Below are 26,120 nucleotides of genomic sequence, written 5' to 3' on the forward strand. Positions count from 1 at the left end.
TGCAATGCTCCCATCTGAACAATCACTTGGTCTCTCCTCTTTGGCTATCTGGCTGTTTCCAGATCCAGAGGTGCCATGGAGAGTTCAAGGAAAACTCAGGACACATAAAGTCCCAAGGAGGCCTCTCACTCTCTGCTCTATGGTTCACACACCCAATGAGAGTCGCAAGTCCTCCTTGCAGAAGGCCTCGCTTCATCCAGACAATAACTATTCATGATCATGCAGAGTCCAAGACATCGATGGAACAAACTTTCTACAAAAAAAGTTCTTCACGAGGAAATGCAATGCAAGGAAACGCAACAACACGCAAGTACATCTCCAGGCTTATGCTCAAAGTGTTGGTTTATTAGTTGAATACTTTGGGTAATCTGATTGCAAATTGATGTAGACTCAAAGAAAGATAAATGGTTCTTAAGGCATTGTCAACAGACTCCTTAAAGTACATTTTCACTGTATTGATCATTCTGTCACTTTACTCATCAACCTGTTTCATGTTTTATGTGTTAGATTTGTTTTATATTTAGAATATCAATAAAGTTTTTCTGTATTCAAATATAATTTGACTGTGGTATATTTTGATATATAATCTCATCCGTGTTTTTAAAAGATTTCTCTTCAAAGCGGTACCTAAATATGTGTAATATTATTTTCAATACGCCATGAGAATAATATTACTCCAATAAGTGAATTAATACTAATTCCCTTATTAAAGCTAATTCCTTACAATAGAAATTGTGAGTGGATACAACGAGACATTGTATTACAATTTTAATGGTGGAGAATTTTATTCAGACAAATAATCTAGTTATTTGTCATTTATCAAATGTATAATGGTTGTCGAATGCGAATTCCATTATAAATGTCCTTACATAATAATGTAGAATAAGAAGAGTTTAATTTCATTTCTAGCTCACACATACTGCTCCTACATATAATGGTGGAGAACTGTGTACATTTATATAACCAAATTTCCTACAGTGTGTAAGTGCGGGGAAGACAAGGGAGCATGAGGGATCTTTTTAACCAAAATGTAAATAAATGTAGGATATTTTATACATTGTTTTGACATTCTTAACCGATTTATTTTCAGGTTATTTTGTTCTGGTAGCCTACAGGGCTCTTTGAATTAACTGAAATAATGTGCCGAAGTGATATGGAACCGTTATATGATCAAAACAACTTTATAGCTGTGCATTTCCTAGAAAAATTATTGCACACCTTCACATCCATGAACCAGTCAGAATCAATCATCAGACCATTGGTATAAATCTAAAATAATTAACATATTCACACTGCGTGGGTGATGGTAAAACATTCAACTCACATTTGTAAGGTGCTGTGTTCACTAAACGTTTCACTAGTTGCCACATTCTCCATTGTTTACAATGGTTTTGTCAGACCAGCAACGTATCCAGTTAATTCTGCCCCTTTCCCTACGTACGGCAAGCCCAACATTCCACACTTTTGATGCATTTTCAGTGTAAACATATTACACAAACTAAAGCTACAAAATTGTGTAGAATTGTGTACAAGTGTGTAGTTTGGGACACACCTAGTGTCTCATTGGTCAGTTGTTTAACATCTTAGGTTTCCACCATAGCTATAGAATCTCCTCAATGTTTCTGAAGATTCAAACCTAGCTTGTAGAAGATACACATGCGTATACAGTTACGTCTCCTCATTTTATAACTTTTTATGATTTTTGGCTGCATGAGATCAAAGAAGATCTTGAGTGTATCACAAATGCATAAGATCTGAATGTCCGAAAAGTGACTTTTCATCACTTAAATGGAATATAGTCCACGAATCATATGGACTACCTTTATAATATATATATTATATATAATAAATATATATATATATATATTTATTTATTTATTTTATTTTTTGGAGCTTGACAGCCCCAGTTCCTATTCACTGTCATTGTTTACAAAAAACAGATTGGACATTTTACTAAATCAATTTTTTTGTGTGTATGGTCCACATAAAAACAAATAAATAATCATAGAGTAGATGATGACCAAACTTTTTCAAAGTTTTGGGCTGAACAATGCCTTTAAGGTGGGGGAAGGCTTGGTCCATGGCATTTGAGAGATATATTGAACCTGCTCCTGAGAAGTCATAAAAATAGTACGAGATGATGAAACCATGAGAAATCGAGTTGACTAGTACAAAAAAGTTTAATCCCATAGAGAAAAATGCATGAACCAACAAACAATGTGATAATATTTTTTATTAAGTTTAACCCCTAACCCAAACACTAAAACTAGCCATGATTTTAAATGGAAAATCCCTTTTGTGTACATGGTTATGTACACGTGGCAGTTCTGAGGTAAAATGTCCACAGTTTGGCGCTAAAAGTGAGTAAAATGTTCTCTCAAACAGAAGAGACATTTTATGGCTAATGCTCATTTTGATTTCACCATCTCATACAAATTATTATGAGTTGTCATGAGACTATGTATTTTTTCCTGTGTTTTTCGAGCACTACATCATGGGAGATGCTCTTCTTTTGAGTCCAATTACCTTTAGAATATCCAATATTTTATAAATGTTTGTGTTCTCATAATTGTTACTGTCACACTGTGATTTGTAATATTGTTTCAATATTATTCAATATTGTTTCAAAAACAGACAGTCTCATATGAATTCCCGTAATACCAACAACAACACAAATGCCTGTCAAAGATAAGAGGAGTTTTTAATGAGTGTGAATTAGGAATAAAAATAAAAAACGGAGAGAGATAGAGGGAGACAGATGAGTATTATGTGAATGTCTGTAATGTTGGCTGACAAAAAGGCTTCAGAGTCGTCCATCACATCTGATGTTACTGTTGCCACTGTGTAGGAATCTTGGCTGAGAGGAATGACGAGACAGAAGGAGAAGGGAGTGGGAGTGAGAGAGAGCCATTGAGTGAGGGGGAATGGTAAAGGAGTAAAAGGATGGGGCAGGAGGGGATGAAAGGCTGGGTGACTGAGAAGGAAGGAACACCTGCTTTGAAGTGACAGAGATCAGAGGGCAACGTCCACCCAGGCTGTCTCTCTAGCCAAGAAGCTCGCTCTGCTGGCTACTTCCACATCAAAGGCTGCTTCACTGCTACCGCAACCAGGATCTCCCCTAGTCACCAGAATCTGCTGTCTCTCTTCCTGCATAACAACTATGCCACTATACAATTACATGAGCATCAAGCTTTGTGTGGAAATTGCATGAGGGAAGAGCTAGAGAGCCTCTAAAACAGATCACAAACTTATATGAGATACAATTGAAGGAACAGTTCATCCAAATATGGAAATTCTGACTCATCCTAATGCCGTTCCAAACCAAACCAGCATGTTTTTTTTTTTGTTTTTTTTTAGTGGAAAACAATAGGAGAATTAGAAAGGCATTATTTTTGTCAAATGTTGCTCTGGGATGTCTTAAGGTTCACCTGCCTCAGTGGCACAATAAAGTACTCTGGAGTTTATTGATTACATTTATTGATAGCTCTCATATGCTTTTTACCACTTTTTATTGAGAGTAGTAGAGCGAGGGCAGGAAATGATAAGTAAATGTTGCATGCCAGACTCAAACTCTTGTTGCCTGCATGAGCACCACAGCCCAACATATCGAAGCACATGCACTAGTACTAGACCACGGCTCTGACACAAGCATTTATTTATGCAAAGTTAAGAACAGCTGTTGGGACATACAGTATGTCAGAAAATGTATATATCACAAATAACTGCAGATCTAGACCAGAAAGGGGTTTCTGCTCTTTTTTTCCCAACCCAAGAACTCCAAGATTTAGTAGTCAGATGCTTTTCAGGGCAAATCAATGTGGACAGATGGGGCTTTGCACTCCAAAAGCATCCATCTTGTCCCATTTCCAGTCAACGTCCAGATGCCTTCTCCTGATAGTTCATATCAATCAAAGACAAGCACTCTTCACAGCCAAAGTATTGATTGTCAGAAGGGGAATTAAATGGTTCCTCAGCAGCACCTCCATGAACGCAGAGTGAGTTATCTGTATGAGTGAAGGCAGAGTGCTTTTTGAAACTTCTCATTCTAGTCCTGCTGCCCACATACTAAGCAAACACACTTTTGGGCACTGGAATGGAGCCTGCTCAGTAAGTGCATAAGCGTTTACAGCACCAGCAGTGAATGAGAGCCAGCCGACTATCAAGCTGTCAACCAGCCCATTTGCCCTGTTTGAAACTGATTTTGTGAATTTTCCCCATCCTTGAAAGCACATGCAGAGTGTGAGGCATGCTAGATGTTGCCTATTTTCTTACAAGGTAGTTGGTAAAATAATTTTAAAATAATTTCCTGATGTCACCCAGCAGTGTGAATAGATAAAAAAATATATAAATGTGTGAGTCACATGATGCCATACAAGAGGCGGACATGTAAACGGTGAACTTTGCGTACTTTTCTAGTTTTTAATTATTTTTATGGCATAAATCAGTGAGATTCTATACACCCTGCTACATATCTGTTCTTTGAAGTCAACATGGCAAAGAATTCAATATCATTGGGCTCTGGAGATATTAAAAGACACTTGTGTGCTCAAGCTGATATCTCGGATAGACCCGTGGATCAGGGACTAAGTTTGGACAGTGTGGTGGAATAAATTCAACACCAACTGGCGAACATGTCTGTGATGCTGACGAAAGTTGTTGCTGACTTAGAGGATCTTGCTGTAATACATCGAATGATTACTGCGGTGGACACGAAAATCTCTGAGTTGGTTACAAGAATCTGGGACGTTGAGAGATGGATCGGTTATCTGGAGTCATTAGAGAGGGAATTAGCTGCTAATCCGCCAGCGACTAAAGCAGATTCGGAACGTGTTTTGGAAATAAACTGGAAGACCTTGAGAATCGCAGCCAGCAAAACAACGTCCGAAATGTTGGAATTCCTGAGCATGAAGAAGGTCAAGACACAGTAAAATTCCTATACAGGCTCTTTTTGAGTCTGCTCGACATAACAGGACGCAAGCTGGAAATCGAGTGAGCTCACAGAGTCCCGGCTCGCAGGTCGACTGAGGGAGACAGGCCCCGATCAATTCTGGCCAAATTTCTGAGATCATCCGATAAAGATCTTGTATTGCGCAAGGTGAGGTGTGAAGGAAAGCTTTCTTGGAAGAATCACAGCATTTTCTTGTTCACAGACTTCAACAAGAGAGAAACATGATCAATTCAAGGAATTCAAGAAACTCTTACATCAACGGAAGATCGCATTTGCACTGATGTTTCTGGCCAAACTGAGAATAGATACTAAGGATGGCCACAAAATATTTACATGCCCACAATAAGCAATGTTTTTCATAAAACTAATGGACTGAGGAAGTCGTAGTGTGTTTCTCACATTGCCTCCAAGTGAGCTTGTCTCATACACTTGACCGTTCGAGGAAACTGGGCACCCTTTAATATGTCTTTTTGTGCTGGATTTGTGGAATTACACTCCTTCTGGACAGTTGTTGATGAATCAGCTCATTCTTTGAGCTTATGCCTCCTATTGGCTAGAGTTTGATTTGTGGAGTATTTTTTGCAGGACATTGGAAGGATTAGGTCATCTGCTGCACTCATGAAACAGCCGGCTCACTGAACATTCGTTTGACTGTCCGAAAAAACTGAACTTTTTTATTTTTTTGTGCTGGTTCTGCAAGAGGCTGAAGCTTGTTTTGCGGAGGAACATACCTTTGATACAGTATTGTGAATGAATCTGCACGTTCTTTGTGTTTATTCTGCCTATCGGTGGGACTTTGTTTTATGTATTATATTCTGTTATGTCATTATTTTTCACAACATTTGTATAGAAATACTAGACTTGAGCAATCCGACGGCAAAATTGTCGCAGGGGCTCTCGTAGGCGAATATGGACCGTTTCAGTCGGAATATGGACCGTAGAGGGATGGACTCCAGTTGGCGCTGTTGTGCACGGGGTTAATGCGCACATTTTTCTTTTTGTTTGGTTCAAGGGAAATTTCGGGGTTTGATTGTTGCACTAAAGGGGAATCTGGTCATTATAACTTTATTTTTAACACACAATCTATTTTTTGTTTTATGTCAAAATGTCAAATGTTAATATGAGTGGATTGTCTCTCTCCACGTGGAATGTGAATGGGTTGGGGCACCCCATAAAAAGAAGGAAGGTTATCTATTTTCTTAAACTTAAGAAATATAATATTGTATTTCTTCAAGAAACGCATCTTTCTCCATAGGAAGCTGAACAATTTGGGAAGATATGGGGTGGACATGTTATTTTTTGTGCTAGCTCAAGTAAGAGCAGGGGAGTCGTTACATTGATAAGTAAGCATCTACAATTCTAATGTCTCAAAATGATTAAAAATAAATTATCAATAGTCACTATTGTTTTAACAGAAATTCAGGGTAAAAGGTTGATTTTGGCTAATATTTACACACCTAACGCTGATGATCAGGGCTTTTTTTTACAGATCTTCTATAAAGATCAAGATAGAATAATTTAAAATCATTATTAATATCAAGAGAGTATGGGAGAAAGATTTAAACTTGGTATTGGAAGAGGAAGTGAGGGATAGGATTAAAAAAAAAACATCAAGTCTACATCTAGAGATGGAAGGGTCTGATGCAATTTAAGATTTTACATAGATTCTATTGGACTTCATCTAGATTGTATAGACTTGGTCTCAAAGACACACCCACCAGCTGGTGATGCCAATCAGAAGATGGGGACACAACCCATGTTTTTTGGGTGTGTGTAAAGATTCAAGAATTTTGGTTGAGGGTTCAGAATTTTATTTGTGATGTGTTGGGTTCTCAGTATTCATTTTGCCCCAGGCTCTGTTTTCTAGGTGATGGGAAGGTTACTGATGTAGGGGAGTTTACAGATTATAACCGTATATATAATTAACTTCTATAATGTTATAACAACCTAACAGTAAATTGATGAATTAGAATATAGGAATAATTCAGACAAAATTGCATATTCTGTTATTATTTACTCACCCTCGTGTCGTTGCAAAATCATATGACTTTATTTCTTCTGTGAAAAACAAAATAATATATTTTAATGAAAGTTGGTAGTTGATTTCCATACAATAGAAGCTTAAAAAAGCTTTCAGAAGTGTCTCAAAAGTAGTCCATGTTTTTAATATTCCAAGATTTCTGAAGGCATTCAATCATGATGAACTGACCATTATTCACTCTCAAAGCAAATCAAATCATTGATCAACTCATGTGTACAGAGCCCAAATTGAATAAATCCTCATTGGTTAACATTAAACCTTATTGGTTCTTGCGTGTCTTGTAACCAAATGTCATGACACAAAAATTAACTTTAATAAAATTTAACTGATTTTATTAAAAATGGCAAATCAAACATCTTATTATAAGCTGGGAATTTTGGGAACAACTTTTACAAAAAATGTTTTACCACAATTCTAACATTAATTTATGGTAAATGTGCATGTATGGTCTTGTTAAATGTAATTTTCACACCCAAAAAATAAGGCATTTTATACTTTTTACTTATTTAATAATAATAATAATTTATTGTGTAAAAACATTTTTTTCACCCTATAAGCAATTTAAGATTAAACAATACATTTAGTTTTACTGTAGTATCTTTTTAAATGACTAAACTTTTTACAGTGTTGTGCATGCAGTATGTATTCAATGACTCTCTGGTAATCAGTCAGCAATAATGACACTTTAAGTCCCTAGTCTTTTCAGTTTTAAAAAAAAGAGACAAGTGTGGTTTTCTGTCATCGTATTTCAGAGAGATGTCCTCTCAATCTTTGTTTCCTTATAAGCTACTAACATTTGGGTTTGGGACTCTGCAAACTTATAATACCTCTCTGCACATCTGTTTCTCACAGGGGAGTTTCAGCGCCTGTATCGCACATGGAGTGTTTGACGGTAATCCCCGTGAGTAGAGTTCAGAGGAAGCTGACAGCACAAAAAAATTTATAAATAAGGATTTTCATTTTCACCCTATAATGGAAAATTGCACATAGCATTTTCCACTCAGCATTTATCCTTAATACAGGCTGCAAATCCTCATCCCATAATTTCCCAAAAAAATCACTTAATTCCAGATTGTTTGGAATTGTTTTAAGTGTAGGTGTTTTGTAGGTAGGAAACTACAGTTTGTGAATTATTTTCCTACTCTTTGTTTTTTTCTTTTACTCATTTTTTTTCCACTCATGCCATAGAAATCAGTATAAAAATGTTCAATGCACTTTAAATAACAGGTTCTATCAGATTGCTTTTTTCTCTCTGTCTGAAAAATCACTCTTTTTCCACTCACAGAGCTCTTGCTGATTCTTCAAGAACTCTCAAAGAACTGTGAAAAGGCAACAAAAAGATAGAAAGTACAGCTAAAATGAACCATGCAGGGCTTTAACTTTGTGAAAGAGAACAAACCTTAGTTAGAAGTGAACTCGGAAACTTCTATCAGTCCGTGGAGAAAGTGAGTAATGTCTTGCATTAAGTTTGTTGTTTATTCTTGCCCAGAAGCAGTGAAATAACCCTATTAAATCAAGTAGTCGCCTTGCCATTAATCTCAATGCAGCTGACTAGTTCCTCAACACTAATGGGGTTTAGAATTTGCATCAGGCAAGTTTACCCACAAAGCTCTGCCTAAGAGGATTTTAGTCCATACAGAGAGCTTATTGTCACACTTGGTTCATGGATGTGGATTAAATATACTAGAACTAGCGCATTGCACTAACTCCAAGTATGGGTGCAGATGCTGTCTTTTATTTCTGATGGCTGCTTCTGGCTAGTAGGAAGTAGAAAACCTTCACTACTATAAGTATACTGCAATGGGTAAAACGTTCTCAGTGCTCCATATGACCTCTTAGTTCACATAATTGTATATACACATGTACACTATATTACTATTATGTATATGTTTAGTAATATAATATACTAAGTGACAAAACCTCAAAATATGACACTAATGAATTGTTATCAGCACTGCAATTTTAAATATTGTTGAATATGATCATTTGTGAATACTTTTTATTATTATTATTGGATTGAGACATTGGTAATGAAAAAAGAATGAAGGACTCCAATAAAAAGTCTAAAAATGATGCACAATGCATTAATAAACAGGGCAAGTTTACAGATTTCATCCTTTGATGAAAGATAGCAGACAAGACAAGCATGTATAGGACTATGATATGTTTTATATTAGAAGGCATTCAGTTTATGTCTCATTTTTAGTTCTCAAGTCTGTCTTTAAATATCCCCCTTGTCTCTCTCTCTCTCTCTCTCTCTGTCTTTCTTGGATTTCTTTCTTTTCATCTTTGCAATGTCTCATCATGGTGAATACCAGCTCAGTCTTGTCAACTTAGCTTTTTCATTTGAATAAGCCTCTTTCTGAAGGAACCTGTCAGCTCTGTTTCACTGAGAAGAAATCAGCTTTAGCTGCTAAATATAAAAATGTTTCCTGAGCATTAATTCTTTAATATTTATCAGCAAAAAGGTGCTTGAAATTCAGCTTCAACGCTGTTAGTATTTCAGAGAGAGAAAAACAAGCCACATATAAGCTTCAGTGCCTCAGTTGATGCTAAGTACTTGCACTGAAGTTTGATGTGAGTAACATGACTTTTGCTGTTACGCTGTAATAATAATAATAATATATATATATATATATATATATATATATATATATATATATATATATATATATATAATTATTATTATTATTATTATTACAGCATAACAGCAAAAGTCATGTTACACACAGTATTTCAGAGAAAAAATATATATATATATTAAGAGCTTTAGTTAATGTTCACGTCACCCATCAGAATGGGGAAACATTTTTGATCTAAATGATTTGGACCTGATTGTTGTTGATTGTTTGAGTATTTCTGTAATTGTTGATATTCGGCGATTTTCACAACAGTCTCTAGAATTTACTCCAAATGGCACCAAAAACAAAACAAAACAAAAAAAACTTACAGAGAGCGGCAGTTCTGTGGACAGAAATGCCTTGTTGATGAGAGAGTTCAACAGAGAATAGCCAGACTGGTTCGAACAGACAAAGTGTACAGTAACTCAGATAACCACTCTGTACAACTGTGGTGAGAAGAATACCATCTCAGAATGCTATTCTGAGATGGTATTCGATATATATATATACATATACACTCACCTAAAGGATTATTAGGAACACCTGTTCAATTTCTCATTAATGCAATTATCTAATCAACCAATCACATGGCAGTTGCTTCAATGCATTTAGGGGTGTGGTCCTGGTCAAGACAATCTCCTGAACTCCAAACTGAATGTCAGAATGGGAAAGAAAGGTGATTTAAGCAATTTTGAGCGTGGCATGGTGTTGGTGCCAGACGGGCCGGTCTGAGTATTTCACAATCTGCTCAGTTACTGGGATTTTCACGCACAACCATTTCTAGGGTTTACAAAGAATGGTGTGAAAAGGGAAAAACATCCAGTATGAGGCAGTCCTGTGGGCGAAAATGCCTTGTTGATGCTAGAGGTCGGAGGAGAATGGGCCAACTGATTCAAGCTGATAGAAGAGCAACTTTGCCTGAAATAACCACTCGTTACAACCGAGGTATGCAGCAAAGCATTTGTAAAGCCACAACACGCACAACCTTGAGGCGGATGGGCTACAACAGCAGAAGACCCCACCGGGTACCACTCATCTCCACTACAAATAGGAAAAAGAGGCTACAATTTGCAAGAGCTCACCAAAATTGGACAGTTGAAGACTGGAAAAATGTTGCCTCGATTTCTGTTGAGACATTCAGATGGTAGAGTCAGAATCTGGCGTAAACAGAATGAGAACATGGATCCATCATGCCTTGTTACCACTGTGCAGGCTGGTGGTGGTGGTGTAATGGTGTGGGGGATGTTTTCTTGGCACACTTTAGGCCCCTTAGTGCCAATTGGGCATCGTTTAAATGCCACGGCCTACCTGAGCATTGTTTCTGACCATGTCCATCCCTTTATGGCCACCATTTCCAGCAGGATAATGCACCATGTCACAAAGCTCGAATCATTTCAAATTGGTTTCTTGAACATGACAATGAGTTCACTGTACTAAAATGGCCCCCACAGTCACCAGATCTCAACCCAATAGAGCATCTTTGGGATGTGGTGGAACGGGAGCTTCGTGCCCTGGATGTGCATCCCACAAATCTCCATCAACTGCAAGATGCTATCCTATCAATATGGACCAACATTTCTAAAGAATGCTTTCAGCACCTTGTTGAATCAATGCCACGTAGAATTAAAGCAGTTCTGAAGGCGAAAGGGGGTCAAACACAGTATTAGTATGGTGTTCCTAATAATCCTTTAGGTGAGAGTATGAATGGTGCAAAATAAAACCGGGATGTGTAATAAGTAAATAATGTCTATTTTCATTTGATGTTAACTTTAAATGAGAGTATTGACAATAATTGATAATCTTGAGTGGTTTCGTCTAGAAGTTAAAGGCCTGGTCTAGTAACAAGAAGGTTTCTGCTTCTATCCCTGTGAGCAATGATCCATTAACAATGTGCATTTGAGCAAGGGGACTGACGCTAAGAAGTTTACAGTCAGTTACTGTGGATAAAGGCATCTGCTATAATGACTATTACTAATTAATTAACAAAATTAAGGCCAACTGAATGGTTGAGTAATAAAGGCTGTGTCTCATTTGGAAGGGTGTGTCCTCTGGAGGTCTCATTTCTCAGCTGCATATGTAATCGAGGATGTCTCCTTTCAGAAAAGCGAGTGGACACTTCGAATGCGGCCATCGAATGTGACCTTCTTTCATGGGAATTCGGAGTATGCATGAGGTGTATCCTTCGTGGGCACTCACAACCCACAATTCTTTGCTTCAACAGAAACATATAAAACAAATAACGCCAATCTGCCCTTATATATGATGTTCAAACGCAAGGAATGTTAATTCCCAAGTTGAAGTACCTCAGTAGATGGGTGCAGAGTATATAATGAGTATTATTATATTACAATTGTAAAATCTATTTTCTTTTCTCTTTACATCATTATAACTCTCCTAAAATGTACCTCATACATTCCCTTCTAAAGGGACTTTGTTATCTTCTCACTCGAAGCGCTTGTTAAAGAGTGGCATGCTGTCATAGCAACCATGTTACGTTCTGTTTCCATTTGTCCTACGAAGGCCATCTCATTTAAATGAGATTTGTTTAAAGGAGGACGCTTGGTAAACTGCATCCTTCAAAGGATGAATCCTACCTAGCATACAGCCTTGGAAACGAGACACAGCCAAGATGGGGGAAATTTAATAAATACCAGCACTGAATCTTTACGGCTAAATTAATAATACTCTACATCAATACACTTTAAATAGCACATGTACAGCTGTATTACTCAGATAACATCAAATAGAAAATGTCTCGTTACATACTAAACTTTTGTTCCTTGAGTGGGAACTCCACGCTGCATCACTAGATGCTATCAGTGGTCACGTGTTCTGAAGCCCTATACAATCACACCAGTTCATTGAAGTTCACATGAAGTTTTGTTGCCATACTCCGTTGATGAAGATATGGGATTTCAGCATATTATCAAAACACTCAAGCCGTGTGTGGAGCGGAGGGGGGCGGGGTCGGGCTAGAATGTCGCACACCCAGTCCCCAATCGGCCTGATGGGTCGCGCGAGGGATAAAGGTGGCCGTTGACGATGGTTCGAGAGAGAGAGAGAGAGAGAGAGAGAGAGAGAGAATTATGGGCATGTCCGTTATGTGTGTGTTTATGTTTGTGCTTTTGTTTTGAGTTTAATTAAATTATTATTTATATTGACAAGCCGGTTCTCACCTCCTCCTTGCCCAACTTAACCCCCTTACACCGTGACATCCCTTCTCATATCCATATTAATAGCAAGGTTCCTTCTATAGTGATGTACAGCTTCCGAATGTTGAATATATGTTGAATTGAGTTTGAAATGCACTTTATGTTGATGCTTGTAGCGTAATAATGCAGGTATAAAGTTAATATATTGATTTAGTAATTAGAGAATTTTTTTTTAGAGTTCAGTTATCTAAAGAAAATTAATCATGATTTTAATATTGTAATATTGTAGTAATCATGACTTAAGTAACCATGACTGCTGTCACCAGGGTTTTCTTAGCAGGAATCATGGTTTTGATACAATTAACCATGGTTTTACAACAGTAATACTTTAGCTAATATATAGTAACCATGGTTTTACTATATATTATAACCATGACAGTAACCATGTTGATTTTGTGGTTACTATGATTTTACTACAAATACCATGATTAAAATATGGTTACTGTAGTAAAACAATGATTTTTATTAAGGGCAAACCTGTTGAAGTGTTTGTTACCAAATACAGTATTCTTACTTTGGATATCGAATCTATATATATATATGTTTTGACTATAAAAACTCTGCCAGTACAGTAAGACAAAATACACGTTTAAAATACATTCTCTGAAAAACCTAAATATCTTATGAAGTGTTGTTTCTAAAACAAGATAAATCAAATTAATCTTGTTTTAAGGATTTTTAGATATTTTTACAGGAAAACAATCCAAAAATATAATATCAAAGGTGTTACTAGAAAAAAAGAAATTATGATCCAACGTGAATTTTCTTGATAAAAAAATATGATCATGTCTGGTAACGTGCATGTAAAATGGCTAGAAATAGCACTTTAGCTTAGCGTAAAGCTGACAATTTACACAAGGTTTATTTTTATTTCTTCTGCTCCAAACTTCAAACTCCCTTCTCTGTCTGCTCGTATGAATGTAACACAACATAAGAAAATGTTTCACCACTCTTCAAATGCCCTTTAGATAACATCATTTATATGTATAAATGTTTTCTATCTGAAAGGACTATTAAATGAAACAAATGACAATAAAATGAAAAGTAATCTCTTCAGAAAATCTAAATACTTTTTGAATGTAATTATATTCTAATTGCCAATTATTTAAATTGTAACTGTAGTGGAATACAGTTACTTATATTTTGTATTTTAAATACATATTCTCATTACATATATTCCGTTACTTCCCAACCCTGTATATAAATAAATATATATATATATATATATATATATATATATATATATATATATATATATATATATATATATATAATTTTGGAACATAGCAAATACTGAACTGTACTGAAACCATGACCCTAAACCTGTGATACAAACTGACCTATGAGAAATTTTAACCGTTACATCCCTAGTGACCACTGACATGTCCCCAAAGTGTCTAGCGACACAGCGTGTAGTTCCCTGTGAAAGGGAACAATTGTTTGATAAGAGGCAATTGACTCTTAAATCTTACCACCTCAACAAAGCACCACGAATCACCTCCTTTCCTTTAAAACATTCAACATTTCCTAAAGAAGCACAATGAGCCAGGAACAGCAGTGACTGAAGAGAGATTTTAAAGGGTTCTAAGGATAAGCAGATGTAAATTCTCCCCTCCTCCCCCTACCGTTCCCTGCACGCCTGTTGTGGGTGGTTCAGTCTGTTATGTCTCTTCTCTCTGTGACTGTGTCTGGCTGCACGGTTTGACTGCAGCCCACGCTGCTCCTTCAGAGGGAGGTATGGTGTCGGCCCACACAGATCCAGGCCTGTCCACTAATCCTGATCTCAGCAGTCAGCCTCAGACATTATAAGGGTCAAACTGAGACTTGGCCCAGCCATGCAGATCTGTGCTGGAGAGATCCGGGGAAGTATGCTGGACTCGCATCCTTCTGTCAAATTCAAAAGCACCGGCCCACGTGAGGTTGAAGAGAGACTGTGACATTATGTGGGCTGTGAATGTGCATCAACATTTGAAAAGCACAAACAAAACAAAATGGGTGATAAAGCAAATAAACAAAAGAGCATTATTATAGAATTGGGATGCAATAGATAAATCTAAGAACCTTTTTTATACTATGATAAATCATACATCATAAAATGCTCTTGAAAAAAGATCTGCTTTTTTTAACTTTCTTTATATAACTTGTCAAGGTCCATCATAAACTGTATCATAAACTGTAATGAGCTTCCAAGAAGTGAGTGGTGGTGGTGTAGTGGTGTAGGGGTTTAAGCACATAACTGGTAATCTGGTAATCAGAAGGATGCTGGTTTGAGCCCCACAGCCACCACCATTGTGTCCTTGAGCAAAGCACTTAACTCCAGATTGCTCCAGGGGTATTGTCCCTGTAATAAGGGCTCTGTAAGTCGCTTTGGATAAAAGCGTCTACCAAATGCATAAATGTAAATGTAAGAAGTCATCTCCTCAATGATGTTTCGATTTTGTTCTTTTTAGCATATCTGACAACACCATTCCAAGAAGTTCAAAAAACAAGGGTGGACAACAAATCAGTGAGGTTCTGGTGATAGCTACATGAGGTGCCTTTTGTGGGAATAGGGAGGTCTCTAAAGTCATGTTTATAATTGAATTAATGTTCTTTTTCATGCAATATTAAATGGTTAGTTCACCCAAAAATTATCCCATAATTTACTCACCCTCAAGCCATCCTAGGTGTATATGACTTTCTTCTTTCAGCCAAACACAATTGGAGTTATATAAAAAAATATCCTGGCTCTTCCAAGCTTTATAATGGGAGAGTATGGTACCTTAGATTTTGAAGCCCAAAAAAAGCATCCATCCATCAAAAAAGCAATCCATATGGCTCCAGGGGGTTTTTGTAAGAAAAATGTCCATATGTATAACGTTAAAACTATAATCACTGGCTTCCGGTAACAGCCATCTGCGCGTTCACAAGAGAGTCAAGTTCTGGTGTATGACGTAGGCATACACTCTGGTGCGAAGTGACGAACTCGGAAGCACAGAGGATAGAGCAAAACAAAACACCGGTCATGAATTAGAAAACAGCAACGAGGATTTTACAGGAAAAATGTCAGAGGATTTCGATATAAGAGAAGAGGAGATTGAGTTTTTTTGCCCAGCCCTATTTGTTTGAACCGGATTACACCAACTAGGAACTCCAGGAGATGGAGGAGGCTGCAGCAGCGACAAAAACAAAAGAATCTGGTAGACGGAGAGTACGAGAGACATGCTGGTGCTCATGCAGGAAATGCGAGGTAATGCCAACAGAGGCTGAGAGTGTTTTCTGCCATGAATGGATGACTGGAATGACAGGATAGATGCACGAACGCACAATTTTAAGACTAATACAAATCTACAGTATAGCTAAACTCACTTCTTTTCGTTGTTTTCCTTTGATGTAAACAAAGCGTGCTTCTGCGTTCAGAGACAGTGATATGCTTCTTTTGTTCAAGTGACTAGAGTTTAAATCCACCTTGTGTCCCACCCTTCTGCCCATCCCTTTTCTGTCTCATTTATTAATATTTTCTTTAATACTACTTATAATATTAAATAAAAATAAACACAAAGATTGTTTTTTTTTTATCACAGTGATTTGGTCATTGTGTATGTGGGGTAGTTTGAGAAGGGTTTGATCCTGGTAAGGGACGGGGTCTGTCAGTCGCATGCACACCCCAACTGGTTCGGGACGCAAGTGGTAATAGCTTTCTCACATGGCTTGGCATCAGACTGGCTAGATTGTATTGCTTCTTTTGTAAAAGTGGAAGACTGACCCTGACGGAAATTACTGACCCTGACGAAATGTACTACAATCATATTGTAGTAACCACTTTTATTTCTGTAGTCATGCAAACTGGTGTTTGAATGGGTCTGGTTGTGCTAGGCTCACCAATGGTGAGAGTTTAGGCAGGACCATCTCTCATCCCCTACCAACATGAGAACTAAAGTACAGATTAACTGTCTAATACTATATTGAACTACACCCCAGAAAAACTGTAAGTGTACATGCATATTTGAGGACATGGATAAGAGGCGATCTACTTAGGCAGAAGTTTCACTGGGGTCTGCTTGAAGGGGATTCTCTGGTCCCCATTCAAGTCAGATTGAAATGCCTCTACTCTATGATAATGCAAAACGGTCACAAAATTAAAACTCAGTAATAGTCAGTTGTCATGCTGTTGAGGGTTCATTTTTAGCAGCGAGGCGACTCAATGAGTTGGGGACGCTCTCAAATTGCCCTCAATTTCACCAGCTCTGAGCAGGAGCAGCGGCTGTAGTTAGCTCATGGCACTGCATATTGAAGGATCTCTTTCACCCAAATGAGTCTTTAAACAAGATGTGAGGGCAGCACTGGCAAAACAGCAGGAATAAGTGTCAAGGAGCATTTATTGCATTATTTAGAGCGCCATAAATCGCAAGGCTATTGATTTGAGATGCAAAGCGGCTGCCTGGTTATTTCTGTCATTGCCAGGCTCATTAAACTGATATAGTATGCACTGCATTCCCTCCTCTGTCACTATGTCTATCTCTAACAACGCCACTTAACTCCTTGTAATATTTCCAATAATTCTTTGCTCTGGCACTTTTGTTTTTGTGAAGGATCTCATTGGTAAGTTAGACCCTCCTTATGTTTGTCACTCGTAACTTTTAGCTTAGATTAAAGTGACATTTTTTCAGACATATTTAACATCTAAGGTTTTTCAAGATGTACCTGTTATAGTAAATATTGCTTTTAAATACTCACTCTTGAGTCATTTCAAGCGGTGAAAAAATTGCACCAAAAACTGCAAACAGCTTGTGGTAATAAGTAGAGTTAAAAAGAAATACATCACAAAATGTGACAAACAAGTCTCACCAGAATTGAATGGCCCATGTTTACATAGACATTATACATTTATTCAGCTTTTGGAGATGGTCCCAAGCACAGAAGCTGGCAGGCTCTTTTGAGTTTAAAGTTTGCTATGGCACTGAACCAGACAGTAAGGCTTAGGGTGAATCCCCCACACACACCCCCCTCCTTCCCCTCCCCCTTCCCCACTCATTCCTCTACAAACATACAGTCTGCAAACATGATTGGGTACACATTGCCCCACAGGTCTCTAAAGGCAATTATCCATAAATTTAGAGTCAACCAGAGTGAGATAACAAGGGATGTATTCCAACATGGTTCAGTCGGTATCAGAGAGGCTTTGATACTAGGTCATAGATACTAGGTAATTTTTTCTGGTTAGTCTGAGGCTATGAAGTGGTGGTCTGACAATCATGTCCTTCTTGTGTTATTTATGTTTGTTTTAAACAGTAGTCCTAACATTAGGGCGCAGTGTCTGTTTAAATATATATATATATATATATATATATATATATATATATATATATATATATATATATATATATATATTAAGGAATGTAGACTGTCGTGTCTACATTACATCTGCCTTGTGCATTCAGGTTAAGATTTTTGTCTTTGGTGGTCAGATTAATTAATTGGGGCTGTCCATTCCAGTGGTTCTGAACTGTGGAAAGAGTGACATGTGAGGCCTATGATGTTGAAACTAGTAACTGGAAATTTGTATATATATATATACATATATATATACATACATACAGTGGCAAGGAAAAGTATGTGAACCCTTTGGAATTAGCTGGTCTCATGCATTTCTTGGTCATAAAATATGACCTCATCTTTATCAGTCACAAGTATAGACAAACATAATGTGCTTAAGGCTACAACAAACAAAACAATTATAATACTTCATGTCTTTATTTAACACAACCCATTAAACATTCACAGTGCTGTGAAAAAAGTAAGTGAACACTTGGATTTAATAACTGGTCAATCCTCCATGAAGACAGCAATAACCTCAGTCAAATATTTCCGGTATCTGCGGATTAGACCTGCACAAAGTTCAGAAGGAATTTTGGACCATTCGTCCTTACAGAACTGCTTCAGCTCAGACATATTATTAGGATGTTTGGTGTGAGCGGTTTTCTTGAGGTCATTCCACAGCATCTCTATTAGGTTAAGGCCTGGGCTCTGACTGAGCCACTCCAAAAGGTGGATTTTTTTTAAGCCATTCTGAACTGGATTTACTGCAATGTTTAGGGTCACTGTCCTGTTGCATCCCCCAACTTCTACTGAGCTTCAGCTGGCACGCACCCACCTTGATATTATACTGTAGGATACCTTGATAAACTTGGGATTTAATTTTTCACTCAATGATGGCAAGTGGTCCAGACCCCGAAGCAGCAAAGCAGCTCTAAATCATGATGCTCCCTCCACCGTACTTCACTGTTGAGATTATGTTTTCATGTTGGAATGTGGTGCCCTTTTTACACCATGCATACTGCTGCATGTTCTTTCCAAACAATTCAACCTTAGTTTCGTCAGTCCATAAAACATTTTCCCAGTAGCATTGTGGAGTGCCAGGGTGGTCTCTGGCAAACTTCAGATGTGCAGAAATGTTTTTGTTGGAAAGCAGCAGCTTCCTTCAGTGTTCTACCATGGACACCATGCCTGTTGGATATTTTCTGTATAGGAGACTAATGAACAGAGATGTTTACCAGTTCCAATGATTCATTCAAGTCTTTAGCTGTCACTATAGGGTTCTTTAAGTAATCTTGGCTCGTTGGCCACTTCTAGGGAGAGTAGCCAATGTACTGAATCATTTCCATTTATAGACAATTTGGACAGATGAATATCTAAGCTCTTCGAGAAAACATTGTAAGCCTTTCCGTATTCATGCAAAGCAATAATTCTTGATTGTAGTTCTTATGAAATCTCTTTTTTGCTAGGTATGTTCAACTTCTGCAGAGGCTTCTTGTAAATAGCATAATCAAAACCAGATTTGAATTCAAGTGTACACATAAATGTAAATTTAAGATAAGGTTTCACATAATTTTTCTTGACACAGTATACTGTGAAGAGAATGCTTGAGATGGAATGTGAGACAAGAGATGTTCGAATAAAACAAAGACAATTAGAGGTAAATATGACTAAATATACATAATTTTATAGAGTGTAATTTCCAAACAAGCCACATTATTTTCACAAATTATGCAAAAATTGTGAAAATATTATTTAATTTGGATACATTAAATATTAAATATTAAATTGACTTTAGCAAGATAAAGGAGTAGGACATATATTTCCAAAAATGTAAAAAACGTTATTTACATCATTTTATTTACATAATTTCCTCCACATAATTCTATTAAACCTAATTCAGAATTTAAGATATGGTGGCAATAACACTTATAGGAATATACAGTATAAAGGCCTTTCAGGAAAAAAAAAAAAGACATACAGTATGTGACATGTGATCACATATGTTGGCAAGAAAAGTTTAACAGACTTTGGGAAATTAGTTGGACTTGAACTATGGTTACCAGCATGAGCATCACAGCTCAGAGTTAGCTACTCGAAAAATTTAGCTAGCTAAAGGCGGGGGCACACTGTACGATTTATAATAGTCTTTTATTATTGTTGCTTGTCAGACTGTACGATATGAACGCATTGATATCGCCATGGCACACTGAGCAACATTATGACTGACTACACGATACACGTCGTAGACGACTGTGGTCCCAATCATCCCGATCAGTAACGTGACTCACGTTACGGGAGTGTTGCGGAATGGAAGCAAAACGGCGAAATTTGCACACCACAGAGGACCATTTTATTCTCTCTCTGAAAGTCGGGACATCAGCAATTTCGTTGCTCCAATACCACTCCATCACGAGCATAGGCTAACGTTTACAAGAAAGATGGATATTGTCAAATAGGCCTATAATAAGACAAAACACTATAATGATCACAAATACAGAAAATTATAGATGTTGAGAATGAACGTGAGTGTGGGAGCCTATGGTAATAATGAGCTACCACAAGCAAAAATGTATTGTGGAAATAAAAATAACATTTTTGTGAAAAATTACAAACTTCTTCGTTCCCATTGGAGAAAACAAAAAAGGTGGGTTATAGTATGTCTTTCTCCTCTTTTAGATTAGTAAACTTTAGGCCCTGCAAAATTTAGAAAATTCATAAAGGCTGATAATATATCCCGCTTGCAAATTCCCTATGGATGATGCATAAACATGACATATGCAGTTTGAAGTATGGTGCAATATACCTTAAAATGTATGTGCATATCAAAAAACATGTAAATTCATATTTATACAAGCTACCTATACAAACCAATGTGTTAAATATGGACAAACAATATTTTTAAATGTTACTTTTCATATCTATACTACTACCTCTACAAAGCCATACCTATTAACATAATCTCCTTTGCACATTCCTGTGTATAACAACTCTACGTACACTGGCACCCAAAAGTTTGGAATAATGTACAGATTTTGCTGTTTCCGAAAGGAAATTGGTACTTTAATTCACCAAAGTGGCTATCAGCTGATCACAAAGCATAGTCAGGACATTACTGATGTAAAAAACAGCACCATCACTATTTGAAAAATGTCATTTTTCATCAAATCTAGACAGGCCCCATTTCAGGCAGCCATCACTCCAACACCTTATCATTGAGTAATCATGCTAAATTGCTAATTTGGTACTAGAAAATCACTTGACATTATATCAAAAACACAGCTGAAAGCTGTTTGATTTGTTAAATGAAGCTTAACTTTGTCTTTGTGTTTGTTTTTGAGTCGCCACAGTATGCAATAGACTGGCATGTCTTAAGGTCAATATTAGGTCAAAAATGGCAAAAAAGAAACATTCTACCCGCTCAACACCAGTTTTATGTACAACAGTAAAGAGAAGACTCAGTGGTGCAGGCCTAATGGGAAGAATTGCAAAGAAAAAGCCACTTTTGAAACAGAAAAACAAAACGAAAAGGTTAGAGTGGGCAAAGAAACACAGACATTGGACAACAAATAACTGGAAAATAGTGTTATGGATCTTAACCCCATTGAGCTTTTGCGGGATCAGCTAGACTGTACAGCGCGTGTGAAGTGCCCGACAAGACAGCTACATGTATGGCAAGTGCTACAGGGAGCGTGGGATGAAATGTCAACTGAATATCTGGACAAACTGACAGATAGAATGACAAGGATCTGCAAAGCTTGGAGGATTTTTGGATGAGAACTCTTTAAAGTAATTTAAGAAGTTGTGACATTTTTTTTTATTGTAATTTTCACATTATTAATGACCTGACTACACATTGTGATCAGTTGAATGCCACTTTGGTGAACAAAAGTACCAATTTCTTTCCATAAGAGCAAAATCTGTACATTATTCCAAAATTTTGGCTGCCAGTGTACATATACAATGTATTTTATCCTGTCATTCTGTGTCTATCAGTTTTATTTACTTATGTACTGGAAGCTTCTGTTCAGAGGCCAAATGCCTTGTGTGTGTGAACATATCTGGGCAATAACACTCAATATCTGATGGTATCAGATGGTAATACCATGGTACATTGATATACCATATTCATGCACCATTCTGTATTTACATGGTGCTTCAATGTACTTTAAAGTATACCATGGTACTACCATGTTACTTTGATATACACCACTGCACTGCTGCCAAACGATTGGTGATTAGACAATCGCATGAATCATTGTTGGTGCCAGACAGGCTGGTTTGAAAACATACAAAAAGATACAAAAAAAAAAGCTAATTTTATTTCTCATGCTATGACCCCTTTAAATTGTAAAATAGTAAAAGTATTCATAAGAAAAACACAACAAAATCAGTAGAATAATTAAATGTGTTATCAATCACATAAGAGTTCTCAATGTCTAAACAAGGACTACGGCAGAGCGTGCTTAAGTTGAGTGATTTTTTTAAGTGACAAAATCTCTCAACTGTTCCCTATTTGCTAAAGCGCTTGGTAAAAGATGAGATCTTAGCAGCAAAGTTCAAACAACTTATGCTCCCTGTTTCACTCTATTTCACAAATGTGAGTTAAGAGCTACTTAATTAAAGATGCTATCTGCCTTCAGTTTCACACACAGCTCTTAAAAATAGTGTGTGCGTGTTGCGAAAGTAAAAGCGTGAGCGAAGAAAGAGTACAGATCGATGTGAGAGGGAGTCCAGACTGTCACTCAGCACCATCTCCCTAAGGGAGGCCACGAGAGATCGAACACATGGATAAACATCTTATGGAAATGGAGTCAGTCCTCATTCAGTTTCCAACGCTCTTCCTCCCCACAGATGAATGAATGAGAAATCCCAATGAACTTATGAATGAGTCAATGAACGAATAAAAGTAGATTGTGAGGATAAATGAATAACAGAAGAGTGTAATTGTCAGTTGGCCTTTCAGAGATGAATGAGTAGGTAATCCATCTAACTGATAAAATCCCACTCCCCTCTGAGCGACTGCCCATGGGTGAAATATTAGTCTGAAGGGCTTTCAATGCATTGGCATTTGCAGTGAAAAATAGCATCCTGATACACTGGTGCAGGTAACGTAAATGTCAAGAAGCAATTAGGTAAGCAAGATCATTATTGACACCTTTTTTTTATTTTTATAAATTATTGTTTCCAAAAGTTTTAAACAAGGTGTAGCTTTGTGTCCAAAACCTGAAAAATGCAATCTTCTCTGGCAGTATACAAAGGTAGGAAGGCATCAAGAAAAACATCAACAATTGCATAATATCATGTCTACTATGCCTTATATGTATTCTGATGCCTTAATCTGGTAATTTATTTGAAGGCAGTAAAAGCTGCATACGTCATCTCGCATTTGCGTGTGGGTGCAGTTCATTGGTTGGGTGAAATAATAATAATAATAATACCTATAATAAATATTTTATTTTTTAAACGTACGACTAATTTCTAGCAAAAAATACACTTTGTAGTCATGACATATATGCTTGTTTATGTTTAAAACTCACTTGAGTTTGTTCTAGATCATTAGACATGACGATATGGTGCCATGGAAGTCTGTCTAAAACCAGATTCCTTAAAAGGTAGTTCACGCAAAAAAAGAAAATTCTTTCATAATTTGCTCTCTGATGTTCCAAACCTTTTTTGTGGAACACAAAAGGAGCCTCAGTCACCATTCACTGTAATTGTATGGATAAAAGATGAATGGTGACAAAGACTAACATACTGTCTAACATTTTTTTTCCAATGTGTAAAGGCTTGTAACTCAACTTAAACAATGTCTTCCTAGGTTGCCTGTTAAAGCCTGTAGTCTGATTTTCATGCAAAGGGAGCGGGGCGCTTGTGCCGGGAAAATCCAAAGGATGTGATCTTTATGCGCGCTACCAAGAGCCTTGCCTCAGACATTAATAGCTTCTCTTCTGCTATTCAACAGCGACGACAAACTGTAACACTAGGTAACGTTATCTTAGAGATGGAATCCTGCAAACATCCGGCTCCCAGCACAACACCTACACAAAAAAAAAAAAAAAAAAATTTATCTACTGAATCCTGTGAAACTAAGCGGAAACGTGATCATGGTCGAGCAAAAACTAGAGTGAACATCGGCAGAGCATTTGATTCCTGGAGGGACCTTCATTCGGTTTTGGGGACTAAAACTGACCTTGAATTGGCATTCTTCTTATTGGACAGGAAATCTTACATAACTGCAAAGCATTTGAAATATACTGACATATGGATTGATCTATGTAATTTTAGCTAACTTGATCTTGCTTGCTAACGCTGACAAATTGCAAGCTACCTTGCTTTGTAAATTTCAAATAATTACAACGATCTTCTCTTTCCACTAAAAGACGGTTAAATGTCAATGTTAATCTGTAATTATTCAGCAAGGTAATCTACAATAATACATGAAATGAATGCTAAACAATGTTCAAGATAATGCAAAATCTCCATTAATTAATGTAACGTAACTTGGTTATACAGAAAATATATACATTCTATTATTATAAAACAATAGTGCATCAGTATATCAAAATGACTGTTGTGAAGGAATCACGTCAATAATGAATTGTGTCAACATATTTATAATGTACATTATATTTTATAAACAGCAACTGACATCATCCACCAAATTTAGCTAACAGCTATTGATAAAGCTGGCTATCTAGCAAACGCCGACATAGGCTATCGTATAAATGCAGTCACTGTATCATGCAAAGAAAACTGATTACTTCAAACTACAGTCTTGCATAGTCAGACATACAGTATATCCACACTTTGTTTCAGCAATGGAGAGTCAACTATAATATAAAATCTCAAAGTTTGTTGTTGAACAATCATAACTGTGTGATTTTAACTATGCTACCTCATCTGTCAGCACGGTATTGGTGAATCACGTTCAGCCTCTTTGTAAGTTAAGTCATTGTTTTGATCGATGCTCGCTCGTGTCCCTATGGAGTGTGTGCGCAATCACGAGCAACAGGCTGCAGTTCACTTAATGGCCACATGTGACAATAATAACAAAGGTTTCTGAAGATTACATACTGCATCTTTAAAGAAGGACCATTATGTAAAAAATCTGCCTGTGAAGAAGTTTACTGACTGGGCAGAGAGGCAGCAAATCAGCTTTCTTAAGTTGGTCACAGCAACCTGCTTTCTAAATGGTCCAAATTAAGCTACGTACACACTGCCAGCGACTTTATCGCTGCAGGTCGCCAGTGGCTGGCGGTGAAGTCGCTAGTGGGTGTTCCCACTACTGGTTGCCTAGTAACGTTTATAAATGACATTCACGGATGTCATTCCATTGCTGTTGACAGCGAATCTCTTTTCTTGCCACTAAAAACAAACATTTTGTAGGGAAAAGACTAAATATAAATGGAATCAGTACATAAAATGCTTTATATCAAAGATGAATGAGAAACAAGGCGTGCTGTTTGCCAGAGCGGCTGTTTATCTGCGGTGAAAATGCAAATGTCGGTCTGTATGGGTCCATAAAATCCCGCGATCTCAGATACACCTTTCCACGCAGTATTTTTCTTTAAAATGTCCTTGTACGTGGGAAGAGACATATCATAGAGCACTGGAACATTTCTAACAGCAAGAATTAGCCTTTCATTCATCTTTCCGTTACTGCAGGAGCTGAGAGAAAGAGAGAAGGATCACGTGAGCTCTCCCGTCGTCTCTCCTATTGGCTGTCGCTTCCGTTAGTCGCTCCAAAGTTGAACTTTTCTCAACTTTGTCGCGTCGCTGGACACGCCCACATCTAGCGCCAACGGTCGCGACAGCTCGTATCGCCGGAAGTCGCTGTGCTCGCATTGAAAATGAATGGTATTGAGTCGCTGTCGCGCGCGATGTCGCTGGCAGTGTGTACGTACCTTTAATTGTTTAGAAAGTTCTGCAGTGTTTTGGTGATAAATGTACAAAGTATTGTTTCTTTGATTAATTGTGTTTCTAGCACTTTTCTCACCTTA

General features: G+C 37.2%; 1 protein-coding gene across 5 annotated transcripts in view; it reads right to left on the reverse strand.

Annotated features, from left to right (window-relative positions):
* tsnare1 (T-SNARE Domain Containing 1) overlaps positions 1-26,120 on the reverse strand; it is a 358,521-nt gene that overhangs the window by 123,692 nt on the left and 208,709 nt on the right. The gene's annotated exons all lie outside the window — the stretch shown is intronic.

The sequence above is a fragment of the Xyrauchen texanus genome, chromosome 15 (genome assembly GCF_025860055.1).
Source record: "Xyrauchen texanus isolate HMW12.3.18 chromosome 15, RBS_HiC_50CHRs, whole genome shotgun sequence".
NCBI classification, from domain to species: domain Eukaryota; kingdom Metazoa; phylum Chordata; class Actinopteri; order Cypriniformes; family Catostomidae; genus Xyrauchen; species Xyrauchen texanus.